Source organism: Muscardinus avellanarius (genome assembly GCF_963383645.1).
Source record: "Muscardinus avellanarius genome assembly, chromosome: 5".
In the NCBI taxonomy this organism is placed as follows: domain Eukaryota; kingdom Metazoa; phylum Chordata; class Mammalia; order Rodentia; family Gliridae; genus Muscardinus; species Muscardinus avellanarius.
This window is the reverse complement of record NC_137790.1, coordinates 66,448,645-66,473,636: the sequence shown is the minus strand read 5'-3', so window position 1 is coordinate 66,473,636 and position 24,992 is coordinate 66,448,645.

Here is a 24,992-nt window from a genome sequence, read left to right as displayed (position 1 = left end):
ACATTAATGGTCATTAGAGAAATTCAAATCAAGACCACAATGAGATCCCACTTCATACTCACTAGGATAGCAATAAGTTAAGAACAAAATAAAACAAACATGGATAGTAAGAAGAGTTAATTGAGTATATGGAGAAACTGGGATTCTCAAACTCTGATGCTGAGAATAAAATGTCATGGCAATTTGAAAAAAAAAGTAAATTCTTCAAAATGTTAAACACAGAATTAACAATTGCCACTGGGCATGGCTAGGTGTGTTGGACATGCCTGTAATCCCAGTACTTAGGAGGCTGAGATAGGAGGAATGCATATTTGAAATCATACACCCCCCCCCCCCACAGTTTAGAAAGAATCTCAGCAATGTGGTGAGACCCTATTTTCAAAACAAAATAAAGATAAAGGAGGGGCTAGGAATGTAGTTCAGAGGTAGAGGTATAGCTTCTGGGTTCAAACTCCAATTATCCTCCCCACAAAATAAATTAACAGTAATTCCACTTCTAGGTTTTACCTCAATTGCTAGAAATATATGTTGTTATAGATTGAATTCTCTTTCCTCAATAATTGTATACTAAATCTCTAACCACTAATACTGTTATTATTAGAATTTTAAAGAGTTAATTGTGGTTAAATGAGGGCATAGGGTACAACCTAACTCAGTATGCAGGGGGTTTTCCTAAGAGAGACGACAAGGATGCCTGTGCATAGGCAGAGGCCATGTGAGGACAGAGCAAATAAGTGGTTGTCTATAATCCAAGGAATAAGACCTACAAGGAAACAGACCCTGAAGGAATCTTGATCTTGAAATTCCAAGCTCCAGAACTGAGGAAACACTAAGTTCTGTTGTTCAAACCACCAGTCTGTGGTGTTTTCATTATGACAAACTTAGCAGACTAATGCAGATGTTAGTATAAAAACTCACACATGATGTTCATGGCAACACTACGCACAATAGCCAAAAGGTAGAAAAGACACAGATGCCCAGCTACTGATAAAAAAAAGATGGATGAAACATGCTGTCTCTATACAATGGAGCATTATTAAACCATAAAAGATAAGTGAAATGTTGATGCATACTATAACAGGGATGTTCTTTAGGAATAGAAATTTAAACTGGGCGTGGTGGCGCACGCTTGTAATCCCAGCATTTTGGGAGGCTGAGACTGGAGGATTAGGGTTCGTAGATAGCCTTAGCTACTTAGTGATGCCCTCTGCAACTTAGTGAGACCCTGTTTCAAAATAAAGAATGAAGAATAAAGCAGGAGGTATAGCTTGGAGGTTGAATGTCCCTGAGTTCCATCCCTAGACCTGAAAAAAAGAAAAATAGAAGTTTAGGTGAAAGAAGTCACAGAGAAATGTCAAATGTCATATGAATCTATTTATATACAAGGAAACCCATCCAGACAAAATGTGAATTAGTGGTTGCCAGAGACCAGGAGAGGAAACAAAATGGTTTTTTAGTGGGTATAGGGTTCTAGGTAGAGGAAATAGTTGCACAATAATGTCAATATTTTAAATGCCACTGAAAAGTAACTTTAAAAAGTCATTACATTGTATACCTTAGATATATACAGATGTATTTGTCAGTTATGCACTGATAAAGCTGGAAAATGTATAAAATGGTGTATTGTGTTAAGGGAATTCTACCTCAATAAATGAAAGGTATCAACAGGCAGCACACCTAAGGAAATAAAGTAAAATAAAATATCATTATGACATTTTTCCTAATGAGAAAGTCGAATGTAATTTTTGAATCTCTATTCAACATTTTGCAATATATTTTTATACTTAACCTTCTCTCTTAGAGTGGTGAGTTGTATTACTAGATTAGCTCCTCTGAACTGACCTTGAAATCTTGCTGTGAAACCTATACCATGTTTAGCTACATACCATTAGGTAATATTTTATAAAAAATTTTGCATTTCAATTCATAACATTTATTTATTGTTTCTCTCTTGCTTGGGCTGATTTGACATCATAATATCAGTGTTTTTCTGACCTTATAAAGGGAACTCAAAGCTATGTTCCGATTTTCTCAAAGGCAATTAAATATAGCATCAAAGGGTTTTTTCCCCCAAGTGGAAAACAGTGGAACTGTTGTTTTTGGTGTGGTTGTTTAGAGTGGAGAAAAAATGGATAGATTTTTTTACCTTTCAAAGTGTGATTTTTTTTTCCTATAGCAAACAACTAATTAGATTTTCCAGTTCTTTTTGCTGATTTTTTTAAAAATTGAGAGTTCTACTCAGGGAATAAATATAACTTTGTAACAGTATAAAGATGAATAAGCAGAATTTTACCAACATATCAAAACCCCTTCTTTGTCCATTCCAGTTGCTACCCACTTCTGATAGAAATCTCTATTCTCAATTCTATCAACACATGTTAGTTTTGCACTTCATATAAAGGAATTATACACTAAATACTCTTTGCATATGGGTTCTTCCTCTCAACATTATAGTTGGGAGATTCATTCATATAGCTGTGTTTATTTATTCTTATGGATGTATAGTATCCCATTGTGGAATTGTGAAAAAACTACAAGTTTATCCAACCGTATAATGATAATGATTTTAGGTAGTTTTTAGTTACGTAGATGCTATTATGTATAATTGTGTTCTTGACATCCTAGTACATGTCTTTCTTTAAACTATGAATGCATTTCTGTTGAGTCTGTACCTAAAAGTAGAATTGCTGAGTGATGTAGTGTGTGTTTATTCAGGCATAATGGATTTTGCTGAACAGTTTTCCAAATGGCTACACAAATTTATATCTTGCCAGCAGTATATTAGGGTGCCGATTGTTCCAGTTCTATCAACCATTGGTAATTTCTGTTTTTATAATTATCAGAACTCTATCCAGTGTGTATTGCAACAGTGTTGCTGGAGATTTAATTTGTATTTCTGGAATAACTAATGATATTGAGCACCTCTTTATGATTGTATTGGTCATTTGGATAGCCTTTTCCATGAAGTTCTATTAAAACATTTGGCCATATTTTCTATTTGATTGTCTGCCTTTTTCATATGGGTATATTTAATTATGATTTGATTTCCATGTTCTCTTGTTTTGGTATTAGTATCATATATTATTTTGTTTTCTTATCTGCTATAGTTTTTATTCTGTTTTGCATTTTATCTAACTTTTAAAAGGATCAGTATAGATTTTAGCAAAAGTATCTTTAAAGTTTCTTATATTCTTTTCAGCATCTATCTGTAAATATGTCCCCATTCTTCCTTCTAATTTTGAAGGTTTTTAAAATTTTTTAATCTCATTTTAACTGGCTCAGTTAAGCAACAATGTATTAGTGATTTTTTTTTACTAATTAAAAAGCAGTCTTTGAATTTATTCATTTTTAATTTTAATACATTAATTAATATTTTCCTTTTGCTTCTCTTATTTTTGCTTTAATCTCTTCAGTTGTATAATTAATCCATGTACTTTATTCTTTTCAAATATATAGAAGTTTAATTATATAAATATTGCTTCAAGTACAGCTTTCTTGGTAACCCTTAGATATGCGACATAATATGTTCATTATTATTACTTTATAAAGTATCTACTTGCTTAAAAATAGTGAGGTGGGAAGAATGACCTAGGAAAACAAAATCTTCAACTCCATCTTGTTGGCTATGTGGTCCTCAAAGATTTTCCTCATGTAACTTTATATACTGCCCGTTTGATCAGCCAGAGACACATGTAGTTTGCAGTGACTCCAGACAATTGCACAGCCATTGGCGTATGGTAATTTAGCAGGTATCCACTTACATTTTGCTGCCTCAGAGGCCTCTTTTCTCTGCCCACTTTCATCCCTGAAACTTATCTTACCTGCCTTTTACCAAGCACCCAAATGATAGATAGCTGTCTTCCTTTTGCTATCACAAAAAAAAGGGTCCTGAGACAGCCATCCCACATGTGGGGAATCTCAGGTAAGGGATTGCTCTTTAACCTCTAGGGTCTTGACATTACTTCTGAAGAACTCTGTATTTCTACATGGAGTCTGTAAAAATCTGGATCAGCTACTGCAAACATTTCTTGGTTTGTTCTATCTTAGTCTGTTTGAGTTGCTATCACAGAATGCCACACACTGGGTACTTTATAAAAAGCACCAATTCATCTCTCACTGTCTTGAGGCTGGGAAGTCCAAGATCAAGGCACTAGTTGGTTCAAGGCGCTAGACAGGTTGCCCTGTCTGGGGAGAGCTGCACTCTACTTACAAGAAGGCACCTTGAATGTCCTGTCCTTCAGAGAGAGAGTGCTATGTCCACACAGGGAATAAGGTAAAAGTGCAAAAAAGGATGAGCTTTCTAGAAAGCCCATATATAAGGGTACCTAATACCATTCACAAGAGAGGATCTCTATGTTCTAATCACCTCTTAAAGGCTCTTCTTGCTACCACATTAGCCACTAAGTTTCAACACGTGAGTAGTGGAGGAGATAAAAACATTTAAACCATAGCAGGTCCCAAACATGCTTCTGTGAAATACTATTCATAAATTATGAGCTGAAATTGTTATTGTCTACTTATATTGTGAAAGATGGGTTACCTTTGCAAATTTTTTGTCTTATAGCTAATAGTTAGCTATATGGAAAATAGCTAATGATTTCTATTCTGCCATTTTCAACCAGACTTCTGTACCCTATGACTATTTTTTTTTTTTTTTTTTTTTGGTGGTGGTACTGGGGTTCCTGGAAGCCCTTCTACCTCCGGGCTACACTCCCAGACCTATTTTTACATTTTTATTTGGAAACAGGGTCTCCTAAGCCTGCGCGCGTGGCTGGCTTTGAACCTGCGCGATCCTCCTGTCTCTGCCTCCCAAGTGCGGGGATTACAAGCGTGCGCCACCACGCCCAGCTACCCTATGACTTTTACAAGTGATTTCAATTAATATCAGCTCTATCAGGAAACAAGAGATAATAATGTATAATGAATAATATTAAAAGATAGAAAGTTACTTTGTGTTTCTACTAGTTACATTTTTATTTATTGAGTTCTTTCTCCTCCTTTTTTGAAAATAGTACAATATGTATTTCTGTGTATAGTTTCAGTGAAGGAATAAAAGAACCTTTGATTAGACTACTGAATGCTTCCTGACAGCATCTAATTTTAAGGAAACCACTTATTTAAATTTTCCCCCAAAGCACCTAACCACAGCTTGATTTTATTATTTTTTTTAATTTTTTAAATTTTTTATTGGTGCACTGTATTCATACATCATAGTGAGATACAAACTTTTGTAGACATACATGCACACATCGCCCAGTCAGCCCCCACCCTATCCCCACCCCATTCTCTCCCCATCCCTCCCTCCCATGCTTGGCTTAGTGGTTGACATCTAGTATTATAGCAATTTATCCAAAATTAAAAATGATAATCTCACATAACAGTTTCATTTGTCTGATACCAAGCTTTTGATGACTTAAAGATAACATTTCAATATTTCTTTTTACTTTCTTTCTTACCAGAGAATATTTTTTTTCTATTTTTTTAGGTGAAATTATCATATATTTATATATTTATTTTTCAAAAAAAAACTCTATCCTAGTATGGAAAATGAACTCTAGATACCCAAAACGATCTTGAAAAAGAACAAAGCTAGAAGATATATATTTTCTGATTTCAAACCATATAAAGCTACAATAATTGAAACAGTGTAGTACTATTCTAAAGGCAGATATATAAACCATTGGAGTTAAATAAAAGCCTAGAGCTAAATTCTTCCCTATACTGTCAAGTTATTTTTGACGAGGTTTCCACGAACATTTGGTGGTGGAAATAATAATCTTTTAACTAAATATTGTTGAAACATAATAATTACATGGAAAAGAATAAAGTTGGACCCTTACCTAATCCCATATACAAATATTAACTCAAAATAGATAAAAGACCTAAATATAAATCTTAAGACTATAAACTTTTAGGAGAAAATCTGGGTCATAAAACCTCACAACATTGAAATTGGCAGTGATTTCTTGGATATGAATTCAATGGCACAGGCAACAGAAGAGTATACAAACTCCCTAAAAAATAAAAAAATATATTGTATATTCAAAGACAATGTAAACAGAGTTAACAGTTACTAATAGAATGGGATAAAATATTTCCAAATGCTATATCTGAAGGTATATTAATATTCCAACTAGAAATCCTAAAAATTAACAATAAAGGCAAACAATACCATTTAGAGATAGGTAAAAGACTAACATAAATAATGAATCTCCTCAGATAACCAATCTTAGTTGACTGTTGGATGGAAACTCTTGTTTCTCTGGTTCTGGTGTGTGTTATCTATTTCTTCTTTGTAGTTAATCTCTTTGAGTATTTTCTCTAGTGCTGGTTTTGAAGACATAAATTCTTTCAGTTTCTGTTTGTCATGGAAGCTTCTTATTTCTCCATCTAATTTGATAGAAAGTTTTGCTGGGTAGGAAATTTTTGGCTGGAAGTTGTTTTCTTTCAGAGTTTGGAATATGTTACTCCAAGCCCTTCTGGCTCTCATGACTTGGTTTGGGAAGTCTGGAGTGATTATAATTGGCTTGCCTCTGAATGTCACTTGGCCCTTTGTTTTTGTTGCCTTTAAGATTCTCTGCTTGGCTTCCATGTTGGTCATTTTGACAATTATGTGGTGTGGGGATCCTCTTCTCCGATCCTGTCTAAAGGGAGTTCTATAAGTTTCCTGGATCTGTGTTTCAACCTCTTGCTCTATGTTTGGAAAATTTTCTGCTATTACTTCCTTGAAGAGATTGTTGATCCCTTTGGTTTCACTTTCTTTTCCCTCCTCTATTCCAATTATTCTTAGGTTAGCTCTCTTAAAATGGGCCCATATTTCTTCAATATCAGATTCCTGCTGTCGGATATGTTTTTCTAGATTAGAAACTATGCGTTCATTTTTGGAGTGATCATCTTCTAAGAGCGAGATTCTGTTCTCCATGTGGTCTAATCGGTTGTTTGTGCTTTGAATTGAGGCCTTTACTTCATTAATTGCATCCTTTATCTCTTTTTGGCTCTCTCTGAGTTCTTTTCGAAGCACCTCTATTATTTCTACAGTTATTTTCCTGATTTGATCTTCTAGAAATCTCTGATTTTCTGTTTTATCGAGTTCTGATGTTGTGGGGTTGTGGGCATTCATTGCTCCAGTATTATTCCTCTTTCCCATGATTTCGGAAGTTTGTGCCTTCTCTGGGTTCTTCCCTTGGGTCACTATGACTTCACTTAAGGTGTTCTGGATCTCGAGTCATTAGTAACTCAGACCCCACTACTCCTTTACTGGGTTGTATCACAGAGTCTCCGACCCAGAGAGTCAATAGAGGCTGCTTTAGACTGTGGGGGGTGCCAGGTTGCATGTTCTCCTATGGTGTGATATCTCTGCCACCGCCGCTCCCCCACTGGGTAAAGTCCCAGGGAGTACAGTTCTGGGATTTCTCCTCTGGGGCCCACAATTTGACTCACTGTTCTTGAGTACGCAGATGTAGCTGTACTGGCCTCGCTGAATTTGGTGCTGCTGCTGCTGCCGGTGGCAATATGGCGCCGCTGCTACACCCTCAGCCATGAGGCTGGCGTATTTCTTCTTGTTTTTGATTTCCACTCTGAATCCCTGCAGCGTGTGCTGAGCTCAGCCACTGGGAGCTTTAGATTTTACCTGCGGCAAGAAATCCCGCCTGGCTGTTCCGCAGCGGCTCACCTCGGCTTGCTGTAGCCGTCCGGTGAAGTCGCCGCTGCCGCCGACAGTATGGCGCTGCTGCCACGGCCTCGGGCGTGAGGCCAGTGTATCTCCTCTCTGGCTCTGAGCTCTGTTCTCAGTCTGCTTTCTCTCTGGAGCCTGGTGATTTTTTTTTGTTTCTCTGGTGATGGTGTTTTCTGGCTATGAAAGGCGCTGATTTTGTGGTAATGGAGATTAGTTGTTAGCGGGGCTCTTAAGCCCCGCTTTTCTCAGTCGCCATCTTCCCGGAAGTCGATTTTATTATTTTTTTTCTAATACTATAATACTGGTCATAATTCCTCATGGTTTTGGTCTTTTGTTTCAGTAAGTTAGCACGTTCACTTTTTTTTCCCTCATGTAACTCTTTCTGGTATATTTGTCTATATTTGTCTGGGGCATTTACAGATATTATATGTCTCTTTAATTTGTAGATCTAATGAATTGATATGGAATGGATATTTTTGGCATAAATAAATTCATGACAGTAATTATATAGCATAACAGGAAAATTTAGTTAATAATTATAATAACACGAAGTTATGAAAGAATATAAAATATTTTAATCATCAAATATTCTATAACATTTTTATTTATAAATCACAAAAATTGAAGATCAGCAATATTAACTGGAATTTATGTTACATAATTAAATATATATGTCTTGAAGTAGAAATTAAGATCATAGTTTTTTTTTTTTTGTGTGTGTGTGTGTGTGTGTGTGTGTGTGTGTGTGTGTGCTTCTGTCTGTCCATTATACCAGGCATTGAGTCCAGCAGTGCTCTACCTACAAGCTATATCCTCAGTTCTATTTTATTTTGAAACAGTGTCTCACTAAGTTGCTGAGCCTTTCCTTGAACATTCACTTTTATCTCTGCCTACCAAGTACCAGGATTACAGGCACATATCACCATGCCCATCTTAAGCTATTATTTATGCTGAGTAACCAATGATAAAAATTATGTCATATCCTTACACTTGGCAGAGCCAGGATTGTCTCTGAATTTCATCTTTTTTAGTGCTGTACTCAGATTCAAATGCTGAGAAAAGTGTTGCAGGCAGAAATGAGAATGCATGGTGTTTTTGAGGATATAAAATATATTTATGATTGATTTGAGCATATTATGAGTAACACCAAAGATATAAATAGGGCTGGAGAAGTATTAAGGGCAGTGGTGAGTGTGCATTTGTGTGTGTGCATGTATATGTACTCAGGCACAGTATGTGAAGTGGAGGAGATATGGGTTAGATCAGCAATGAAATAAAATGCAATCAAAGACTTATAAAGGGGAATTACCATGTAAAATTATATATTTTGTAAATATGGTTCTGGCCACAGAGTAGAGAGTGGATTTCAGGAGAGAAATACCAGTGATTAAGAAGCCCAATGAAGAGGATACTATAGTGCTCTACTAGAAAATTACCTTGCCTCCGGTGACAGTGGTGACCTTCACAGTGGAGAGCGATAGACACATTTGAGATATTTATAAACTAGAGTCCATGGGATTCAGTTATTGATTGGATTTAGGAGGCGACAGAGTGAGTGAAGTCAAGCATAGCAATTAAATATCAGAGTTGAGTAGTTATTAGGGTAGTTTGTTTGTAGGGGAGGGATTTACCCTTGGTCATGCTCATTTTCAAAATTGCCTCTTTGTATGTGTTTACTTAGGCAGTGGAGCTCAAGAGACACCTGGTGTGTGTGTGTGTGTGTGTGTGTGTGTGTGTGTATTATGTGTGTGTGTGTGTGTGTGTGTGTGTGTGTGTGTGTGAAGAAGAACTAAGAACTAAGACCAGCTTTTGAGAAAGACCTATATTTAAAGGATCAGCACAGGAAGAAGATAAATAAGAGATTAAGGGAGAGCAACCAGAAAAGGTGACAGCAAAGGAGGTCGAAGGAGGGGTTCAGATGAAAATGTAGAGTGCCACTGATTTTGATAAAGAGACTCAAAGATATTGAAAACAATCAAACATTCCTGTTTTCAGTGGGTCAAGGGGCACTTAGAATCTGTTGGATCTTCTTTTTTCACACAGCTTCATGTTTTCCTGAGTCATTTGTTTTTATTTCCAGTTCTGCCAATAGGTACAGGCTCCATCAAGCAAAGTACACACCGAGGTCTTTGAGGTGATGAGATTGTTCTAGAAGGGGACGGCAACTCTTTATTATGCATCTTTGATATAGATACTTCTGCAAAATATATCTTCAGAGCAGTGTGTCTTCAGGATTAAAAATATGCCTTTCTCTAGTTAATATTTTCTCTTGTTAGTAATATTACGGTTTGAGAATGCTATGGTTTTGGGGGAAATTTTCCCCGAGGACCCCTGTTAGGGTTCCGGACACAGTTTCCCTCAAACCACAAAAAGATAAAAAGATTAAAGGCGTGGGTTCTTGTCCTGAGCTAAGGATAAATACACATTAGCCCGGACTCTTGCTGAAGATTTAAAGAAGTTTATTAAAAAGACAGAAATACAGAAGACAGTTTACAGCCCCATGGCATTCAGAAATGGCACGGGCCGGGGGGGGGGGTTCAAATGAATTCACCAAAGATACAACATGTGGACCAGACTTTTTTATACACATGACCTCCATCTTATTCGTGTAATTCTGACATAGTAAACATCCCTGTAAGGTACCTCCCCTTACCCTGTAAGGTACCTCTCCTCACTAAGGTGCCTTTCACAAAGGTCAATCCCTTCCTCCCATCCTAGCTAGATTATTATATAGATCCGTCTATAGAAAGACAAAGTCCTAGCTTTCCCTCTCCTATGGACTTGCTAGTTACTTTTAGTTAAGTCAATCTAAATTTCAATAGCTGTTTGCTTCCTGACCAAAACCAAACCAAGTCTTTCACAGACTTGCCCCTCACCCAGTTTTTGAAATATTTTAATAATTAGAGCTTTCTCAAATCTTCCTAGGCCATTCCCATTACTGGTACAATAGCATTACTTTGATGAGTTATTATGCCAAAAAGTATCTGGCTCTTTCCTCTACCGTACCAAATTAGCATTTCCCACCAGGAGTGCAGAAAAAAACGATAAACAAAAATAAGATAAAAGAAAATTAAATCTTGTCATTTTGAGTACATATAAAGGGACCATAAAGGAAATGGCTATTCCAGTTAGATGTGCTCATTTACGCACACATGCAACATAGCTCACCAGTGCCATCACACTCCCACTAATCTCATTTAATTTCCAGGTACTTGGTATAAATTCATTTTTTAAACAAATATTGTCACATTTTAAATGAAAGAAAATCTATTATTATTGTTATTATTATTATATTTGCTTTGGAAAATTTTCCTCCCAAAAGGCGGGTTGTCTAACTTTTAGTTTAACATTACAGTCACTTGAATTTACAAATCTTTTATATGATGATGATTTTTAACTAGAAGGACATGGGGATACCTGGTATTACCACTTTTTAACTTTTTAATTTTCTGGATCCTGATTGCTTTTCATTTTATTTTTCTACTTCATTTCTATGTTTTCCCTCCTACTCTATGTCAAAAAGACAGAGCTTTTAAATATGTTTGGAGAAAAAAAAAAACTCTGAAAAGATATGGTCTCTATCACTTCACCTTCACTTTTTAAATTATAAACTAAAATAAAAATTGGCATATTGATAAAGGTTTCTCAGGCTGCTGCCTGCTGCTTCTTAGTGATTAGGTGTGAGAAGGTGGCCTTTCTGGTTCAGATAAAAAAATATGCAAATGATGGTATTTAAATCAAAATGACAGTGTAGTTGGAGAGGGAGGAGCACTTTAATCCCCTTGCTTCCCCACCCTGTCTCTATTGTATGTCTATCTAGGGAGTTGTTGATAATTCCTTGGATATAGAGTTGAAGATTAAGGAAAATTTCACAGGCACCTAAATACCACATCTCCACCTTGGAAAGAAAACCTCCCTGATCTGCTTCAGATATTCTTAGTTGTGCCTTCTTTGTTCTAGGGATACATGAGGTTTTGTGACTTTTCTGCCTGGAAAAGAACCCCATGTTGTAAGCACTTGGTATGGGCAACTTTTATGCTGGACTTTCAAAATATGTTTTTGTTTAATCCATAAAATAAACATCAAAAGTATAAAACCTTATCCTGATTTTGACACATGAAAAAATTAAAAATTGTAATGGAGAAACAAGAGGCTTCCAAGACAACATCCAAGATCACTGACAGAAAGTGAGGCCTCCAGACTGAACTTGTTTAATTCCAAATTTTTTATGATTGTCACTAACAAGAAAAGAGACAAATGTACTCAGGATGGACAGAAGCGAAAGCGTTTCCTAAGGTCTTGGTACATGAGCTAGTCTCTGAGCAAAGCGGAATCCTTAGGTCTCTCTCTCTCTCTCTCTCTCTCTCTCTCTTTCTCTCTCTCTCTCTCTGGTGGTACTGGGGTTCCTGGAAACCCTTCTACCTCCGGGCTAAACTACAGACCTTTTCTTTATAGTTTTTATTTGGAAACAGGGTCTCTTAACCAGAGAAGCTGTCTTCCAACCTGCGTGATCCTCCTGTCTCTGCCTCCCAAGCACAGGGATTACAAGGTTCATCACCATGCCGGGCCTCAGATCTCTTTTAATGATTCCCAGTAATCAGCATGGATGCTATCCAGAAAATGCACAAAAATGGTACAGATCCTGGAGGGAACAGAGACATACTTCCTAACTGGCATGCTTGGAGACACTATGGCTGCTCTCTTGAATTGGAGTCTGAACTTTAAGCTGCTATCGTGCACTCTAACATCGAAAGTCAGTCCATTTTTCACCCAATAAATTGATGCAATTATAAGTTTGAATGTGCATTTAGACCAGAAATTGGGGGTTTCTGGTGAAAATGAGTTCTGGGAACTGTGACTTCACGTCACTATGTTATGAATATAGGTTTACTGCAGACCTTGGCTAGATGTGATGTGTGAATTTGTGTGTCTCTAGAAGTGTGTTTCTCTGCACAAAAAAGAAAGACTATAAAATTGGAATGGATTTAAAAAATTTCTAAACAATAACTATATTTGGTAAAGGAAAGGCAGGAGAGTACTCAAACTTTAAATTACCATTTGAAAATACATTTAGTCTTACTGTGACACTGACTGGGATTCCAGGAACATTTCAGCCCCAGAAGGCAAGCAGTGAAGCTGCATGCAGCCTTGCAGGGCTCAGAAGTAGAAAGGCATAAGAATGCATTTTATCCCCAGGAAAGCTAATTCAAGTGGAGCATCTCTGACTCCAAAATCTAAGATGCTCCAAAATTCAAAACGTTTGAGTGTGACATAAGCAAAAAATATGTTTTACACTTGATTTCATGGAATGGGTCAACATAGGAGTGTTCAATCTTTTGCAAAAAAAAAAAAAATACCTATTATCTATGTGTATAAGGTGAACATGAGACATAAATTAAGTTCATGTTTGGTCTTGGGTTTCATCCTCAAGATATTTGTATACATGCAAATATTCCAAAGTCCCCCCCAGTCTGAAATTGAAAATACTTCTAGTCCTAAGTATTTCAGATAAAGGGCATTCAATCTGTACTAACTGATATAGGAATAAATTTCCTCAGGCTTCTGATATCACCTAAAGATTAAATATTTCATTAAAACTCTAAAGAAGGAGGCAGAAAAAAGAACATGGTGCAGCTGAAGCATCTGGATTTTGCTCTTTGGGGCAAATGGCTGAATTGTCACAGCACTGCTACTTCTGATGGTGTTTGAAGGGCCATGTTCCCATTTATGCCTCATGGCCTCATTATGCAGCAGCTTCTGATGAATCTGTCCTTTTGTGATCTCTTTTCTCACAAATATTCCATCCTTCAAATGGAGAGACGAAGCAGTCTATCTCTGTAGTTTAAAAAAAAGTTTGAGTAGAATTGGACATCTGTGTCTTTCATTTTAGCCATGTGGAAGAGATGCCACAAGGAGGAGACAGGAGATCTGGATAGCTGGCACTTTGCCTCTTGTGAAGACCATGGGAACCCCAGCAGCTTCCTCTAGAGACAACACATCTCTTTATTCTTTTATCAAAGAGAATTCATCATGTTGAAAGTCTAAACTCCTTTAGTAAGAGAGAGCCCCTGTGCTGTGGTTTTTTTTTGGTTTTTTTTTTTTTTTTTGTCTCTCATCACTCATTACTGTTTGATCTAGGAGTCTTTTGAGAGGCAGGTAGCATGAGACCAGGAATCGAATGCCATGTCCACCCCTGCCTCCCCCTTCCTCCACCCAAACTCTATGAGAAGAATGAGAATAAGACTTTCTGAATTTGGAATATAATTCAGCAGGTGAATTTTATAGGAGTGAGAATGGAAGAAGGAATCAGGTCAGAGGTATAGTTTCATGTGATGGGCCTTGGCTTCTGTGCAAGATACATATACTCTGACTCAGAATCTGCTCAACATATTCTAATGCCTGCTTATTGTTTTAAGGGCTTTAAGATCAACAGGGTTACAAAACTGTTATGACATTCTTTTTCTTTAAAATTAACTTGAGCCGGGTGTGGTGGCACGGGCTTATAATCCCCGCGCTTGGGAGGCAGAGACAGGGGGATCGCGCTGGTCGCTGGCTTAAGAGACCCTGTTTCCACATAAAGTTAAAAAATAGGTCTGGGAGTGTAGTCCGTGAGAGTGTACCCCGGAGGTAGAAGGGCTTCCACGAACCCCAGTACCACCAAAAAATAAATAAATTAATTAAATTAAATTAACTCGAGGTAGAAATATCATAGAATTCATAAGTATATCTACATTCAACTCAAACTTGTTAGAAATTACTAGTCTTGTTTCAACCATGCCCTCCTTAAAGCATAAGTATTAAACAGTAAGTAAAAGAATGTTGCATAAATCTGGGCCTGGTGGCTCATGCCTGTAATCCCAGTACTTGGAAGGCTGAGACAGGAGGATCACAGGTTGGAGGCAATTTAGTGAAACATTTAGCAACTCAGAGACCCTGTTTCAAAATGAAAAATAAAATAAGGCTAGGGGTTTAACTTGGATGTAGAACATCGCTCAGTGCAGTCCCCAGTAACCCCATACACACACAGAATCTTGTACCCCTTCTTATCTTTCATTTTTCACAGCAAATAAGTGTGTTCTGGCAGCAACTGGTTGACTTTAATTTAACTTTGGCACTAAATCACCAGTTATTACCAAACTCCACAGGTTTCATGACAAGCTCAGAAACAGGACTGCCTTTGTTTTAGATGCCAGATGCCCATTGGGAAACTGAAGGCCACATGAACTGACTGAGTGGTTAAAATGTTAGGGTTCCCTAGGGTTCCCATGCCAGGGGTGGTGGAACACACTTGTAATCCCCACCTTGGGAGGTAGAGACAGGAGGACTGCGCAGGTTTGAAGTCAGCCTCGCTGGCTTAAGAGACCCTGTTTCCAAATAAAATATAAAAGTAAGTCTGGGAGTGTAGCCCGGAGGCAGAAGGGTTCCATCCCAATACCACCAAAAAAAAAAATGTTGGGGTTCCAAGACGCCCTTCAAGTTTGACAGTTCACTGTAACAACACACCAAACTCAGGAAAGTGCTATGTTTATAATTAGCGTTCCACATAAGACAGTGTCTGGGAGTATCTAAAATGCAGAGATGCTGTGCGCTCTCCTTGTAGAATCAGAAATCATCACCCTGGCATACCCAGTTGTTCATCACCCAAGAAGCTCCACTAGGCAGGTGACATTACATAAACTTGATTCATTGACTCAATCTCTAGCCCTTTTCCTCCCTAGATGTAAGGCTGGCCCAGAGACCCAACCCTCCAATCACGTGATTGGTCCTTCTGGTGACCAGTCCCTACATTAAAGTTTTGTAGGAGTCCTACCATTATTATTTTGAGGGTAAACAAGTGTGAGCCAAGGGATTTGTAAATAACAGAAAGCTTCTATCACTCAGGAGAGGTCAAGAAGAGGTTGTAGAATCTTTTTGCCAAGAAGTGAAGATAAAGACTAGGCAATTTTTTTTTTTTATCATACTCTAATGTTAGCTTGAGATGAATTTTAAACGTTATGAAGCTGGGTGTGGAAACATACATCTGTACTGCCAGTCACTTTGGAGGGGAAAATAAGAAGATTGCAGGTTTGAGGCAGCCTCAGCAATTTAGGGAGACTCTCAGCAATTTAGCAATACCCTGCTTCAAAATAAAAAATACAATGAAGCCTGGGGTATAGCTCAGAAGAAGAATGCTCCTGGGCTCTGCCCCTAGGGCCACCACCACCAACAACAACAAAAATGCATTTAAAAGTGTGTTATTGCTTTAAATGAGAAATAAAAGGCTCAGCTATCCTGTTTAGCTCATGCTTCATCACAAAATTGGCCTGGCAAAAGCAGAAAGAGAATCAGATAAAGGCTCTATGGTCACCTCCTATGTCCCTGCTCCCAGCGTCTCTCACCACACTTCCTAAAAGTGCAGTTCCCTCCTGGAGCCAACTCTGCTTTGTGTATTTTGAGTTAGCTAATTTTAAATTGAGCACACAAAATAATTCAACATGAGGTAAGTCTCTCTTTCTCTTATTATCTACCTTCCTTTGCCCCATGGTGAAGCCCCTCTACCTCACTGAAATAGAGAAATGGCTTTTTAAGGATAAACATTCTGAGTAGAGTAGGGATTATGAAGCAATATGTAATACATATTTTGGTGGGGGAGCGTATTCCAAACTTTTATTGAGAAAAGTTAATTATTTTTAATGACCCTTGGCAGTTTTTGTCATTTACTATTATATGCTGTTCTTATACAAACCAGTGATTCCTACATAAAATCTTACACAATGGTTTGATTTTCAAGAGAATATATAGAAAATGAGTTTTCAATTATGTTCAATTATGTTCAGAGACATTCCTTCTTCCCCTAATTTTTCAAAGGAGAAAGACTAGCGCTTTCCATTTTCTGAGGATTCATCAGTCTGTAGTCCAAATGCCTAGATGAAAATGCCTGTCTTTTCTAGATTTATCTCTCATTCTAAGTAAGAAAAAAAAAATTATGTTCTCTACTGATTCAACTGCAGGAGAAACTTGGGAGCCTGTTTGCTTTCACAAAACACACATGATCATGTCTACATAATCACAAGATTGTGAAGCTCCTCATGATCCTTTTTACTACAGATAACTGTGGCCTATAGTGAGGACTTTTTTTTTTTTTTGGCTTGATTGCAGTTATTTCTATTTACCTGCTCTTATTCAGAAAGCAACCTTTCTTTGTTTATTTTCATTGCCCATTCATTTTTCCTGTTCCTTCTATCTTCCATAACTCCAGCCATAGAATAGTATAATAAAATAGATTACAGGGTATAGTCAGAGATTTTAATTTTTAATATTGTTTAAACATTAACATCTTCACTCCTACTCATCCCACATAATACTAACTTAAATTTTTTATAAACATCACAATTCATCTCATTCTTTCTTAACAATCTTTTATGATTGTCATTCTCCATTAAGTTAAAATGAAAAGCAAAATTAGATTAACATTCAAGGTCCTTCATAAAAAAAATTTCTTCCAATGTGTTATTTCCTTCAGATCTTTAATCTTCTTCCAAACAGACCTACAAGGTGTTTTCTTTATTTCTGCCAATGTTTCACCAATTGATTTTGTTATATTATATCCACTGTCTGAAATAATATCTTCTCAACTGATAAAAATTTTGTCATCTTCAAGAATCAGCTGAAATACCATCTCTGCTAGAAAACCATTTATTTTGTTCATCTGAACTTCCTTTCTTCTTTCCATGGATAACAGACTTTTACTGATGAAGTACCATATGTTAGGCACAACATTAGTTCCTGGGAATACAATTGTGAATTCCATAGCAATAAAAGTTTCCTACCTACAAGAATTTTTTTTATATTTATTATTTTATTTTTAATTTATTTTTATTTTTATGTGGAACATATTAAAAATGTCATACATTCAGACTGTGCTTGGTGCCCTCTCCCCTGCCCCCCACTTTCCCTTCCCCCCTCTTATCAATGAGTGTCCAAGTAAACCATGCTATAGTCATACTTTTACATATATTCAGGTGTTGCTCCTTTGTTAATCAACCTCAGCTTTCTTCCTCTCCTATCCTTTCATTCTAGCTTTGCTGAGATTTACCCTCCATTATCTGGAGTCCCTCTGGTATTCCTAATAGTCCCTCGTTTGGGCATATTAGAGAGAACATATTTGCATGTCCTTTCTCTTCCTGTGCCTGGCTGAGCTCACTTACCAAAATGTTTTCCAGGTCTTCCCATCTTCTTGAGAATGGCATGATTTTCTTCTTCTTTATAGCCAAGTAGAATTCCATTGTGTTTATTTCCCATAATTTTGCAATTCATTCATCTGTTGATGGAGACCTAGGTTGGTTCCATATTTTGGCTATTACCTATTGTGCTATGAACATGGGTATGCATATATTACTGTAGTTCTCTGATTTCAATCCCTTTGGACAAATACCCAGGAGTGGTATAGCTGAATCATATGGTAGATCCATTTCCAGTTTTTTAAGGAATCTACACCCTGATCTCCATAGCAACTGAACTAGTTTGTACTCCCACCAACAGTGTAAAAGAGTTCCTCTTCCCCACATCCTTGCCAGCATTTGTTGTTATTTGATTTCTTTATGCTTGACACTCTGATTGGGGTTAGATGGAATCTCAGAGTAGTTTTGATTTGCATCTCCCTGATGGGTAATGATGTTGAACATCTTTTTATGTATCTATTGGCCATATGTATCTCTTCTTTTGTGAAGTTTCTATTCAGTTGTTGCCCATTTCTTGATTGGGTTGTTTGTTTTGCTAGTTTAGAGTCTTTTGAGTTCTTTGTATATTCTGGATATGAGCCCTCTATCAGAGTGGTGGCTGGAAAAGTTCTTATCTATTCTGTAGGCTTTCTCTTTAGGTCCCACCTACAAGAATTTTAAGGTCCAGAGAAAGGAGATAGAGAACTAGCAAAAAGAGAGAACTGGCAATGATTAAAGATGCTATAATGGAAGAAGTACAAGTTTCAACAGGGACACATACAAAGGGAATGAGGACCCACAAAAGAAAGATTCTGAGAAAAAAGGATATGTGTGCCAAAGCTGGAATAAGAGTATGAGGATGTATAAGAGTATAAGAGTATGAGGATGAGGATAATGTGCAGATGGAAAACATGTGTTATGTCCCAAATGTGAGAAAAGGCATAGTATATTTGAGAAATACATGGAAATTCCTCATAATCTGAGTATAGAAAAAAAGAAGAAATGAAAGTTGATACTGGAAAGAAAGTAAGAGCTTATGTCAGTTGATAAACTAGAGTCAGGAAACTTATCCAGTACAAAATTAGATTTATGGATGAAAAAATGGAAAATTAGTATAAAAATTTAGGTTTGAGAATCCTCAATATATTTTTAGTCACTAACTTACTAGCAGAGTGTGGTTATAGCTCAAGATGAACATGCAAAAATGAAAACTAAGAATAACCCTGGAGGATACATTATATTGGAGGAATGGTCAAGTAATCTAAGAAAGAATGGCTGGAAAATTAGGAGAAAAAAATCCCAGAAAGCCTGATAATACATCAACAACAAACAAGGCAAGGCTGTATTTGATCAACACAGTCAAAAGCTCCAAAGAGTCTAGGAAAAATGAAGAAGGAGATTAGCCAATATAATTCAGCAACAGAGATCATTCTGAGCTCTAGAGAAGCATCTTCAGTGGGCTGGTGGGCAGAGCATGATTGTCTTGGGTGAATGTGTGAGTGGGAAGCAAGACTGTGATGTTGCAAGTAAAAACTTTCTCATGAAGATGGGCTGTGAAGGGGACAGCCACGAACACTGGTAACTAATGATAAATGTGAGTGGATAGGCATTTAAGATTTGAAAGTCTAAACCAAGCTGGCCATGGTGGTGCACATTTGTAATCCCAGTAGTTTGGAGGCCAAGACAGGAAGATCGTAGTTCATGGATAGCCTTAGCTACTTAAGGAGGCCCTTTGCACATCAGGGAGACCCCTGTTTCAAAATAAAGAATAAAGAATAGGATTGGGGTATTGCTTGCAGGTAGAATGTCCCTGGGTTCCATCCCTAGTACTGCAAAATACATATATACATACATACATACATACATACATACATACATAAGTAAATAAAAGAGAAAGTTTAAACTAGACTCTATAGATCAGTGTTGCCCAATAAAAATTTAATATAATATGACAATGTGAGTACCATGTATAACCATAAGTTTTCTAATAACCACATTAAGAAAGACCCAGTAGCCGGGTGTGGTGGCACACACTTGTAATCCCAGCGCTTGGGATGCTGAGACAGGAGGATCGCGCAGGTTCAAAGCCAGCCTCAGCTACTTAGTGAGGCTCTCAGCAACTTAGTGAGACCCTGTTTCCAAATAAAATATAAAATAGGTCTGGGAGTATAGCCTGGAGGTAGAAAGCCTCTGGGTTCCATGCCCAGTACCACACACACACACACACACACACACACACACACACAAAGAAAGACCCAGTAATTTCGAGGCTGCAACAGAAAGACCACAGGTTCATGGCCAGCCTCAGCAACATAACAAGACTCTCAGCAACCTAGGGAGGCCCTGTTTAAAACTAAAAAATGAAAATAAGAAGTGTATATCTTGTAGGTAGAATGTCCCTGGATTCAATTCCCAGTACCACACACAAAGAAAAAAAGAAAGAAAAATGAGTGAGAGAACAAAAAAGACAAGAAAGACTTTAAAGGAGGAACTGATGTAAACAATAAACTATTTAACCAACATAACCAAAATAGATCATATTAACATATTCAACCTATTCAACTCAATTTTTCTTGATACTGAGTATTGAACTCAAGGGCATTCTATCTCCAAGGTGTACTCCTAGCCCCTTTTCTTTTTCATTTTTTAAAATTTTGAAATAGTCTCACTACTCACTATGTTGCTGAGAATTCTTGCTAAGTTGCTGCGGCTGGCTTCAAACCTGCAGTCCTCCTGTCTCAGCCTCCCAAGTACTGGGATTACAGGTATGGGCCACTACACCTAGTTTAACCAACATAAAATTGATAACATATTTCAAAATCTTTTTTTTTTTTACTGAATCATTGAAACCCAATATTTATTACTCATAGTATCAATATATAGCAGTCTGAGAACATTTTAAGTACTCAGTAGCTGCATTTGACTAGTGACTACTGTATTGCACAGCACAAATAAAAATGCTAAATACTATGAAAGCAGATCTGATAGCACCCTTAGCTTTTAATCCCCTTCAGTCACTCAATAGTTATTGAGTTGAAATGAGAACATCTACAAAGTAGTCACTGGAATTCAACAATTTCTTAAGGTGTGTATAATTGATCCCACAACAACAAAAATCAGAAATACCCAAGTAGATTTGTCAGCTTTGGTGCTGGAAAAGTCATCTTTTTTCTCCTATGATTCTAGGAAACTACTTATTTTCATGAAAATAATGCTATGTTAACCTCTGAGCATCCAAGATGGGATTAGGAAGCATCCTGATGATATCAAGATCAATTACTCTGGTCCAGCTTTCCAAATTCTGCCTTTCTAATGAAAGATCTGGGGAAGAAGGAGATGAGATATGCCCCTATGGCAGTATAGGCTTTATTTAGATAAAACTTGTGAAGGGGGGCCTCCAGGAAAAGATGATGCCCATGTCCACTTACAGACTAGAAGTTTATACAGATTGTTTAAGGGGAGAGATTTTTTGGGGGGTGAAAATTGGTGGTTAGCTATTGCCAAAAGAGGTTCTTAAGAGGAAAGTCTACACAAAGGGCTTGTCTGGCAAGACAGTGGGACATTTTTGGTAAGCAAGGAGGAGGTTATATTGAACGAAACTTGGAAATTTCTGGTAAGCAAAGAGACCTGCAAAATGACCCAACTTAAGAGATTCAGTTTCAGTGAGTAAAAATTAATCCAGAATTAATATGATTTTGTATTATAGAAATCCATCTTCTGTTCACTAAGCTCAACCATCTCCTTAGCAGGTGGGTGGCAGGCTTAGCTAAAGGCCTGGGGAACTGCAGAAAATTCACCAGCGGCTAACCACAGTCAGAAAGCAAGTAAACATCAGAGTTTGCTCTCTGAACTGACTGCATGGGGAATGGTTTTGCTTAAAGATCGATACCCTGGCTGTTTCATTGTGCTACATGAATTAACAAATCATGGAATCATAGGATGTTAGAATTGAAGGGACCGCAAAGATTACCTTGTTAGCACTTTTACATTTTCTTACGCCCAAAGTCTAATTTTATAAGTGAGAAAGTCGTCCCAGTATTGCATTTTTTAGATACTAAAAGCAGAATTGAGACCATGCATAAGGCTGTCCCTAGAATGCATTTTCTTTAAAAACGTGGTCAAACCAGATTTAATACATGCTATTCCCTGCAGAATAATTCTGGCACATGTGGTTTATATATTTGCAACTGATGAAAAAAACCACTCTGCATAGATTCATTCTCCTTCTTGAAATAGTTAAGCTTTATGTATTCTAGAAGCATTGAATGTGTCCCTTTAAATGGATTCTCCCATTTATTTTAAATTTCCTAAAATAAAAAAGATCCCCGCTATGTATGGTCTTCTTTGTCAGTTCCTGCCACTGTACTCCCAGCTGTGGCTACTGAAGAGCTCCCAACAGATTTCTCTGCTTTTCCTAATTCCTGAATCATTAAGATTCAGGCCTGGTGGTATATTAGAAACTAATTCTCCACCAGCAGGAATAAGAAAATTAGTCTGTAGCCCTATGCCAGGTGTCCCTTTTCTCCCAAGGACTGCATCAGCATCAAGCAGAGCTTTCTTTCTCTATCCCCCTCCCCCTCTTCCTTCTGCATTTTTGCTCCATTCTACAGAGCTGCTTCCTCCAAGGGCCCTTGCAACAAACCTTAACCCCAAGCCCAGTTGTCTAGGGCTCTGATTCTCCTCCTAACTCCCCCAGATCTCTTCTTGCTGGGGTCTAGGCCCTGTTTCCTACATCGTCAGCCACTGGATGTGGCACTTATAGCATGGCTCAGATTTTTTCCTCAGTTTATGTACCAAGCAATCTCTGCTTGGCCTTCCTTATTCCCCTTCAGACCTTTTGGAAACCTGACCCAGGCCTAGAGTGTTCACTATTAATGAGCTGGACTTAGGACCCTCTTTCTCTGGCGTTAGACTATCTATCCTAGGATGATTCCCCTCATCTTTATTTCTTTGTCCAGATAACTTCCTCTACTCCAGTATTCTGTTCCCCAAAACAGCATGGCTTAGAATAAATGTATGCCAAGTATCCGATTGTGACTATTTTTTTTAAAGCAGAATATGGAATTCTTGTTTGTTTTATAGCATTTCATTTCAATGTTCCTTAGGACTCTTTCTGCAAAGTTAATAGACTTTTAGTATCTTTGATGGCTGCCTTACAAAGAAAAATTAAACATCTGTCTAATTTTAAGCATATACTTTAAAAGGCAGTATCTAAACTTTGGATGTAGTATAGGATCTCATAAAGATGAGAACAAGAGATTTCAATGTTGTTGAGCTCAATGTGTATGCAGCAAATCACAGATACTCAAACAAGTAGAATAAAAATAGAAATACATACCATATAGTAACATCGACTGTTTTGCTCTTTTGCCTTCACATTTTTATGTCTTTGCTTTTCCCATGTTAAGAAATCCACTGTACAAAGTCATGATAGATTTTTTTTTTTAGAAATAGAAATCTATTTTTGGGACTGTGCACACTAAGAATACATCCTGGCTCTATAGCTTTATATATTAGCCTACAGAGACTTCATCATATATTAACGTACTGCAAAAAAAAATAGTGTTTATAAAGCCATCTTGAAAATTGTCAGGCAATATATCACCTGAATGCTGTCACAGAAAGTAAAACATTAAGAAGAGTATTTATGGTTTTTTTTTTTGTACAATCCTAGCATTACCATTCTAATAAATCATTTCGAAGCACATATCCCCTTTTCCTTTCTGCCTTTTTAAAAGTTGTGCCACCTAATAATAGATGATTAGAACTTGGAAAGTCATAGCCTGATAAAATCTTAAGTTGGAGGGTGGTGATTAAACTGCCATCCTGCAGCGTGCTCCTCCCTAACCTGTGAGCACTGAACTGCACACATCCCCCTGTGTTTACTTTACACATTCATTGCATGGAATTAAAACTAGTTTATTATGAGGGAATAGCTACATAATTTTAAAAGGCATTCCAATTCCCAAATAGCACTAGAAAACTGCAAATTAGGAAAGTCCCAAGTAGTAGCAGTTATGATAACAGTGTATTGATACAGACCAGTTAGAGACATCACACTAGCAGTTTGGGTTTGAGAAGTGCTATTAATAAGCAGAATTTCTCTGGGAAGCTTTTCTGCCCTTTCTGGTGTTTTCTAAATCTGCACTGATCCCTGTGTCAGGCTCCATATAGCCCTTGGTAAGTGTTAAATCTTAAGCAAAAGCCAAGAGTTTTCTTTCTAGCAGACACTACATTTAAGAGGAATATGGCATAGTGAATATGATTTCTAAGGTGCAATTTCTAATAGCCACCTCTGTGGGCTACACTGTTGACTTGCCTCTCAAAGGCACCAGTTTTGGTTTTTAATGTTTACCTGTGCAATTGCTGCTGAGTACTAAGTCAGCCCGAGGTGCTAATGAATTCACAATTTAGAAGGAAAAGAAAAGGAAATGGACTTGGGTTTTGAGTGTCATTAATATTCATTCCAGAGCTTTCACAGTGGGGACCCCTGGCCAACATGACAGACAGATGTGCAGGAGAGTAGGGTGCTACCCAGTTCTCCACTTTCATTTATATTTCATCTCTGTCCATTAGCTCTTGCAAAAGAGAATGTGGTAAGTACTTCTAGGCTTTTATTTTCTTAGTTGTCTTTCTTGTTTATTGTTCGTTCATAAAGAGATGGGAATGGATATCCTTTTTCTTGTTTAAAAATCTCACATCTTTTTTTTTTAAGGGTTGCTAGGATGGCAGGCGCAGAATGCTAAAACAGACAACCCCTAAAAAACAAACAAAAACAAAGCAAATAAAAAAAGCGACCACAAAATTAAAAGAAATACATAATGCCAAATATAGAAGGTGGTAAAATGTGGCCCAAATGTTCATTCCTTCTATTTTATTTTATTGTTTAAGGAAGCCACACCTGACTAAATAGCATTTTTCTGTAATGTTACGAATACTGTGAAAGCCAAGCTACACATTTGCAGTGAGGACACATTCTGACTAATCTATAATTCAGTGCAGTGAACACGATTCATATTGCCATGGCCCCGCATGAAAATTTGTTTATATTTTTAATTGCCAGTTAATATGCTCACTTCCTCAGCTAAAACTTGCTCCTTAGATTTCCAATATTTTCT